Genomic DNA, 8,995 nt, shown 5'->3' on the forward strand with positions numbered 1-8,995 from the left:
GTGCAAAAAACAGAAGTAATAACGAGGTTGTACCTTTGAAAACTATTGACCATATACACTATAAGTCACCGAACATACTTCTATATATAATGTGATAGTGCATGAGTCTTCAACGATCACATGCAAGTATGTGGTTGGAAATGTTAATATCTATAAAGAAGATATGAGATAGAGTTTTTAAAAAAAAAAAAAAAAAAAAAAAAATCTTTTTATGTACTGTTGAATCACGTTAGAATAAGATAAAAAAAAATTTAAAAAAAAATATGACACGAATTTAACTGACTTAATGAAGATTTGACGGTCGAGTTATACAAGTATAATATTTTATCATACCCTAACAAATTATTCTCCTGTTTATAATTACTGCAAAGATTTAGTAGTACAGACACGTATACATATACATATCTATATATAGATATGTATACGTATAGATGTATGTATTTTGCTCAAGTATAGGATTATGTATTGTTTATATTTTTTTCCCCGTTCATGATGTCATCGTTAAGTCCTCTAAATATCCTTCATGTAGGAATTTGACAAAGTACATGGGCCGGCCTGGCACTGCATTGTGGGCTCAAGTTTCGGGTCGTTTGTAACCCATTCAACAGGTTGTTTCCTTTATTTTTCAGTGGAGAAACTATACATTTTGTTGTTTAGAACTAAAATTCAAAAAGCCGCAGAATAAGTTTACAGGATCCTTATATAGGTACTTTTTCTAGGATATTTTCTCTTGCTATTTTGTATGTTCAATGCTGAATTTGATCATTTTCTGTACTTAGAAGTTTGTACATGGGAGACATTAATTCACTATTGTGATGCAGATCATAATCTGTTGTAAAATATCCTTTTCTTGCTTTACCTTATTTAAAACAATAAATAAATAAAATAAAATAAAATAAAGGGCTTCTGAACAAATGTTCTAAAACTGTTGTTATTCTTATAAGAAGTTTTTTGTTTCGTCATGATCAATGGTTAATATGCTTCCAACAAAAGAAGAATGTGGAAAGGTAAAAGCTAACATCAAATCAAGGCTTTCAAATAGGAGTACTTCTCTTTTCCCCCCGCAAAAATCATGCACAAGCTTATGGGATTTTCACAAATCGCAATCAAAACTTATTCGGTAGATCAGGTGTGCCACTGATCATGTGATCACAATGCACTCATCTAATAAAAAGTTGACATTTGAATAATTTGTTCATGTAAACTATTTGTAATCATATTTTTCTCTCATGCTGTATTTTATACTAATTACTTAGTCACTATTATCTTAAATATCTATATATTAATTGATTTTATTTTTAAATAAATAATTATTACCAAGCATTATTTTCAAATGGGATAGGAAGCACAATTATCCCATGAACAATATACTTATAATCATTTAAACATATCGAGTTTTCTAAATACATTGAGTACCTAGAAAGCAATATTTCTTAACAATTAGTGTTTAAAATTAAAAGAATTGCAATAAGATATTTTGGTGGAGCAATTAATGTAAAATATAATAAGAGAAAGAAATAAGATTATAAAAAAATTATATGAATAAATTAATTAGTTATTAACTTTTTATTAATCAGTGTATCACCTAAATATGCTGATGAGATATACTTGATCTATTGAATAATTTTACGGGGCCTTCTTCAGTAGGTTGGTATACCGATAGGTCTAATTTCTGACTGTTAGATCTAGTCAAAATCATATCAGATTGAAATGTATGTAGAACATATAGTTTTTAATATAGATCTAATGACTGATAAATAGAGTAACTACCAATAGTTTATCTTTCCAGTCCTACCAAAAAACTCTAAATACATCATGAATTTCTTTTCTTTTAAGACGATGCAGAATAATTTCTAGGAAAATTATAGTAAATGGCAGATCTATGAAAAATAAATTAAATAAAAAACATATTTTAAAACTATTTGAAATAAATAGTAGTTTATTATGTAAATGTTTTATTTATAATCGGTAAAAAATAATTTACATGATAAAAATTTTTATTTACATGGAAATTTTTTTTTTTACCGGTCGTAAAAAAAATTTACATGAAAAATCATTTTACTAATTGTGAAAAGATAATTTATATAATAAACTGTTATTTATTTTATATAATTTTAAAATTTATTATTTACTTTAATTATTTACGTTAATAAATTATGGTTTGAAGGTCAAAGGCCTGGCCCACATGGACTGGCTTATGAATTGTATTGGATGGTTTGAAAGTCAACTGCCAGCCAGTTTCCATACGGATCCAGCAAAACCATTCACAAAACAAGAAAACTATTGAACAAAGAAATCAGAAGTTACGTGTAGGGCATTGTAGGTATGAGTCAAGAAAGAAGATTATTCAAATGGTCTAAAAAAAGAGTATTTCTTCGGTGTGATATAATCCTTTTAACTACTAATAGGTACTATTATTTTAATTATTTAATTTAAATTTTAATTGTTTGATTTGTGATTAGAGTAGTTATGTGTCGTGCACTTCAAAGTCTTATCGTGCATACTTAAAACAGATCGAACAACACAAATCACAAACACACTCTTAAAGTTTTGAGTCAAAAGTGAACACTAGGGTATGTTCGGCAGCCCTTTTTTTAAGTGAAAAACTCAAAAAAAGTAATTCGAGTTACAACTTTATTTAAGTTCATATTTTTTTAAGTTTGAACTCGAGTTTGAACTCGAGTTTGGAACTAAAACTTGAGTTCAAATTTCCTCTTCAACTCGAGTTCAGAAACTCGAACTCAAATTAATGAATAATATTTTTTCTATTCTTAAAAATGCTATAACTTTTTCATTTTAATTCTGATTGAAATGATTTTTTTTCTATGCGTTGACAACGAAAAGACGAATAAAACCCCACTCATATACCCTATTAAAATTTTCTATCAGCATTGAGATTTTATTAAAATACAATCTAAATATAAATTCAAGTTTTAACTCACTCAAACATAAATTTAAAAAGATTCTTATCTCAAACCATAACTCAAATGTATACAACCAAATACAAACTCAAGTTACAACTTCAACTCAAGTTATAACTCAAACTCAACTCAAAATCTACACTCAAGTCACCTAACTTAAAAACAACAAAAGAACAACCCCTTAGAATTCTTCATCCGATGATGCCACTTGTTGCCGTTGATGGACGTTGAAACAATACCGGTGCGGTCATGCTTTAGAGTGTGTTTGGTAGAAAAGAAAAGTAGAAGGAAGGAAGAAGGTGGAGAGATTTTGGGAGGAAAAATGAAAATGTAGGTTGTTTGGTAGGAGAGAAAAGAGAAAGGAAGAGAAAATGAAGTGAAAAATAATACATGTGGACCCCACCTTTTTTTTTCTTTCCACAAGTGGGCAGAAAATGGAATGAAAAATGGGGACAACTCATTAAAGTGAACAAAGTTACTAAACTACCATTTTCTCCATCAACATCCAAGCAAAAAATTTAAGGGTATAAAAGTAATTTACGAGTAAAATTTTTTTTTTCCTCCCAATTTAACTTCCAATACCAAATAAGTGAAGGTAAGCTCATTTTCTTTTCATCTTCTCATACCAAACAACATAAAAGAAAATTAATTTCCTTTCCAGCATTGTTATTTTTCATCACTTTCATATTTTCTTTCTATTCTATTTTCTTTCATTCCTACCAAACATAGCATTAAAGTGGAAGAAAAATAATACTTATAGGTAGTTAAAAAGAATAGACTCTACCGTAAAAATTCTTAAAAAAAACAAAAACAAACAAAACAAAATCTGTCTTAACGTCCTGTCATAAAAACTTTTATGCAGGAAACATTGGAAAATAATGTCATAATTTTCAACCATCAGGGAAAACGAAATCAGTGAAGAAGAAGAAGAAAAAGAAGAAGAGGTCAGAAAGTCACAAAAGCGTCATGGACTTCAAAAAGATACAGAAAAGGAGAAGCCAATCGTTAACTTTGACAGGGTCAATTCTGGTTGCCAATTCAGTCTAAATATTTAAATATTTAAGTCTCGTTTCTTTCACAGATTTAAATTTTTAATTTAAATTAAAATGTAATTTTTTTTAGAGTTTTTAACTGTAATAGAAAATTTTAAATGTAATATTTTTTTTTAGAATTTTTAACTATAAAAACTTAAAATTAAAAACTCAAATCGATAAAATAAACAAACTCGTTATCTATTTCTTTGATACCTTGTATTTTATTTGTCCAATTAGAAGGAAAGTTGTGGGTCACGAGACGTATATATCTTCCAACCAAGTATACAAAATCATTAGGTTCTCATTTCAATACATTTTAAATCAATTATTATATAAATAAATTAAAAAACATAAAACTATTGATACTTCGTTTTTTAAATCTGATTATAGAAATTTACATATAATTAAAGAGTTTTTTTTTATAGGACATCTTTATTAATAGGCTCAGTTTTTTGCCATTAAAAAAAATACTATTATATAATTAATTAATTAAAAAACATGCTTTTTATTATAGAAATTATATCAGATTAAAAAAATATATTAAACATATTAAAAATATGAATTTTTTTGATAGTTTATTTTTCATCAATAATCAGAGAAATTCTTATATAATTAATTAAAAGACATGTTTTTTATCACAGAAAAACAAGGGTCAATAGAGTCGGTCTAATATATATATATATATATATATGTATGCATGTATGTACGTACGTAAGTTGCTCAACCTTGTCCTCATATTTAACCTTATCTATTTTCGATAAGGAATACTGTTGCTCATGTAAAATTTTTTAGTTCGGTCCATATAGTCGGTCTTTATATATTAAAAGGACGTGGTCATATGTACATACACGTACGTGCACACGGATATACATTACAACATTGATGTAGATGTAAGAAACTATATTATGAATAATCAATGATTTAGATGCAAGTAAATTTTACTCTTCTTTACATAGTTCAATTATTTAACAATGAAGGAAAAGGCTACCTATAAAAATTTTCCAGAAATTATAATAAATAATAGAATTTTGAAACTAAATTAAGTAAATAGCAGATTTTAAACTATTTGTAGTAAGTAGCAGTTCACTGCGTAAATATTTCATTTACCACTAGTAAAAAATATTTTACGTGGTAAAACAATTTTATTTACGTGGAAAAAGATCTTTTACACAATTGTAAAAAGAATATTTACGTGGAAAAAAATATTTTTATTAGTTATAAATAAAATATTTACACGGTAAATTGTTATTTATTTTAAAAAGTCTTAAATATGATATTTACTATATTCTCTCAAAATTTTATGTTAGTCACACCTAACGTAAATATGATGAAAAATTGAATAGTTTCCATTGTCTCTAAAAAAAAATCAATTTCATTTTCTTCTTGAAATGATAAGATTGATGACAAATACGTGAGATCAGCAACATTTATGAAAACAATTCAATAATTCAAAGAAACCCACCTAAAACAAATTTTATTATACATATATTTTACCAAATATCTAAGTCACAGACGAGCCAACAAAGATAAGGACCATCCCCATGTTTATTCAGGAGTCATATATGACTTTGAAATAAATGTATTTGAAGCCATAAAAGCTGGATTAATTAATTCCGAAAAAAGGGACAAAATTTGCTGATAAGCCTTGAATAGTTGAATTTGTCAACTTGGCTATCGTGTGGACCTTTCCTTAATTAAGTTGTGGGACCAACTAAGATAAACTTGTAATTTATGTTGAAAAAGAAAATATTGGTATGTGTTTTTATAATTGGATCAAAGAACCTTGTAGAATGATATTGAGGGCTTTAATGTGCTGTAATTGTAATGAATAGCATGTTTTAAAATGTTTTAAATAAATAACATACTTTAAAATAATTGAAATAAGTAATATATTTACTTAAAAGATTTGCTTATTAAGTGTTAAGTGTAAATAATTTATTTATGATGGGTAAATAAATTATTCATTTATGTTATTTATTTTAATCATTTAAAAAATGTTTAAAAAATATTCTATTACCTCTTTCTCCTTTGAATGTGTTCACCTTGATTGTATTTGTACTCACACATTAACTAAAATTCTCAGACCTGATATAATTTCATGGCTAGCGCAGCCTTGAAAGATTTAGTCCTATATTATTTGAGCCTGAGTGCGTCTATTTGATACACCTATTTTAATTTTTACACTCATTTTTAATAATTTTTTTTAGTATTAAGTTACCCATTAATAAAATTAATTTTAAAGACAACTGTATTTAAAAAAATATTCATTGCACACCCGGCCACCTTAAAACAATATATTGCATTTTTAATTTGCTTCATTTTCTTTCGTGTATTGACGATTGTATTCATGTCTTTTTTTTCCTTCATTGTTATTGTATACATATGTTTTCTTTCCTCCATTGTTCATATATATTGAGTGCATATAAGTTTTCTACAATCGATAATATATAGTCTCCCCCTCTGTTGCTTTGCAATAATTTTAAAGGGAAAATTTGAGCAATTTTAATGACCAATAGTTGTTACTTAATCAGGTTCGGTAAAAGAATCTGTTAATAGAAGTTAAAGAACTATTAATACTATTGAGGTCAAATTTCGTACATTATTTTTCACTATACATGTGTCACCACGTTTCTCAGATAATGAAGGTTTATCATATAATTGGCTTATAGAATCAGCCGGGAGCTACCGATAGCTCGCCGGATCGACAAGTTGTCAACGAGTGTCCAGCGGACGATAAGTCATTTATCGAGTGCTTCCTACATTGTGAAATGACCTAGAAGAATGACTCCAGCACATCAGAATCGAGCCTTGAGCTTCGGAAAACTTGCGGGTCACCAACTGACGGATCGACAACTAGTCTGGTGAGCAGCCCGAACTGCCTAGGTGACTTGGCGCCCAAGTTATCAGATAAGGATCATATTATGCACGAGATTATCTTCCTAAATCTCAGAGAATTCTCAAATATTCAAGCTTCAGGCTTATCTACAGGATATCTTCTATCAGAATTCAAATGGAAGATTTTATCCTATGGAGATTCAGCCACCAAGCCTATAAATAAGGGATTAATTCACGCCAATATCATCCCTCATTCACGCATATTCACGCCCAGAGCATCACGCCTATGGCTTATACGCTTTAAGTTTGGCGCCCACCGTGGGACCTATGGCTGGCCATTGGCCTTATATAAATTCAACTGTAGAAATCACCCTCTACAATTTGGCACCCATAGTGAGGCCTATGGCTGTAAATTCAGACACTCCCCCTGTGACAAACATGATGAACAACGAGAACGGGCCTACCATTGATCTAACAGTTAGCGGGATAGAGACGCGCCATCAGACAGACGACCAGCCGCCGGCCGACTAGTGGCGCTAGCAGAATGAGAGCAATCGGCGAATCGCTGAGCTGATAGCATAGAATGAGTAAGTGCATACGCGTTTTGCCAACCCTTCGGCATATTTCACGCCACCACCATCAAGCGCTGGCACCAGCGAGACCACTCCCCAATTCGCCAGCACGTCGACTTTCCTAAATGGATTTCAAGCGGCCATGGCTTATACGCCGTTCAGCCCAATCCATTCGATGGTGCCACTGTACTCCACCACGGAACCAACCATTATAGCTGTTAGACAGCCAAACCCACCAACGAGCAGTTCATCTAGCAAGCCGCCCGATTGGCAAACTACAATTCATGTTATGGAAAGGCGTTTGCTTCCAACTCTCGGCTATTAAGCCCATTATGAGGATGCTATTAACGAAGTCAAGCAAACACAATACACGCAAGTGGTCATTGGCCTTATATGAATTCAACTGCAGAAATCACCCTCTATAGTTTGGCGCCCATAGTGGTGCCTATGGCTGCAAATTCGAACACTCTCCTTGTGAGTGTAATGACTGAGAAAATTTCAGACCTTAAATAATACAATTCATGTATTTTTAAGCCAAGGATTTTCTTAGAAAATATTATGTTATATTGTGAATGGAGGATTTATGGAATTAATATATGTATTCCTAAATTCTATAGCAAATTTCATGTTAAGTTCATGTTTCGATCAAGTAAATTCGATCGATAAATTCTCGCCGTATTTTAAGGCGGAATAATTTTCAGTACAAGTATAGTTTGAGAATCTTAATTTCAAGAATCTCTAAGCACAGCACGATGTTAGCGGCGTATAAAAAAAAAACGCACTGACATTTTAAAAGAAGAAAAAAATCCTTAATTGCCAGACAGTTACGTTAAAGTCACAAGATAAATACCTATAGTAGATGGATACAATATGAGCTCGGGAGTTGACATTGTCAGAAACGTCATTCTCGGGATAGAATGCAGAAAAGTAAAATTTAGAATTTGTTCAGTCTAAAATTAATTTCAAGACTTGAAACAGTTTGAAATATTACGCGAGTAAGAATATAAAACAATATTGAATTATTCAGAAATTGATATTGAACTGTAAGTAGTAGATTAACTTACGTGAGCTAAACTAATTACCTCTAATCAGTATAAATTTAATCTGTTTAGAGGAAATAATTGAGGATAAGATCAGGCACGTAATCTTGCCTTAATCAGACACTTTATATAGTGAAATTTTTAGGGTTCTATCATTTTCTCTCTCTTGCTTCCGTTCACACTCTCTCTCCCCTCTCACGTTCTCTCACAAAAAAAAACCCATCAATGGTCAAATACCCAAGTTCAGATTCCAACCTCTGTTTTTGACACCGCCGGTGTCAATAGAAAGATCTCGACGAGCTGAGTTCAACGACATACGGCACGACCTCTAACTCCGCCGGAATCAGCCGCAATCGCCGGCGGAAGTTCCGAAATTCCCATTTCTTCCCGTCGTGATATCTCCGCCATCCGACCTCCGATTGAGATGATTTCAGTCCCTATGGACTCAGTACACCGAGACGAAGAAAACCCATCCATTTTCACAGCTCGATTCTGGCCGGAGCCCCGCCGTCCGTGGTGGTCGGAATCGCCGCCGCCGTCGCCGTCGTTTCTCTCTCTCCAGGCCGTCGTGGATGTCACCGCCCCCACCAATC

The sequence above is a fragment of the Morus notabilis genome, unplaced genomic scaffold (genome assembly GCF_000414095.1).
Source record: "Morus notabilis unplaced genomic scaffold, ASM41409v2 Scaffold481, whole genome shotgun sequence".
Taxonomy (NCBI): Eukaryota; Viridiplantae; Streptophyta; class Magnoliopsida; order Rosales; family Moraceae; genus Morus; species Morus notabilis.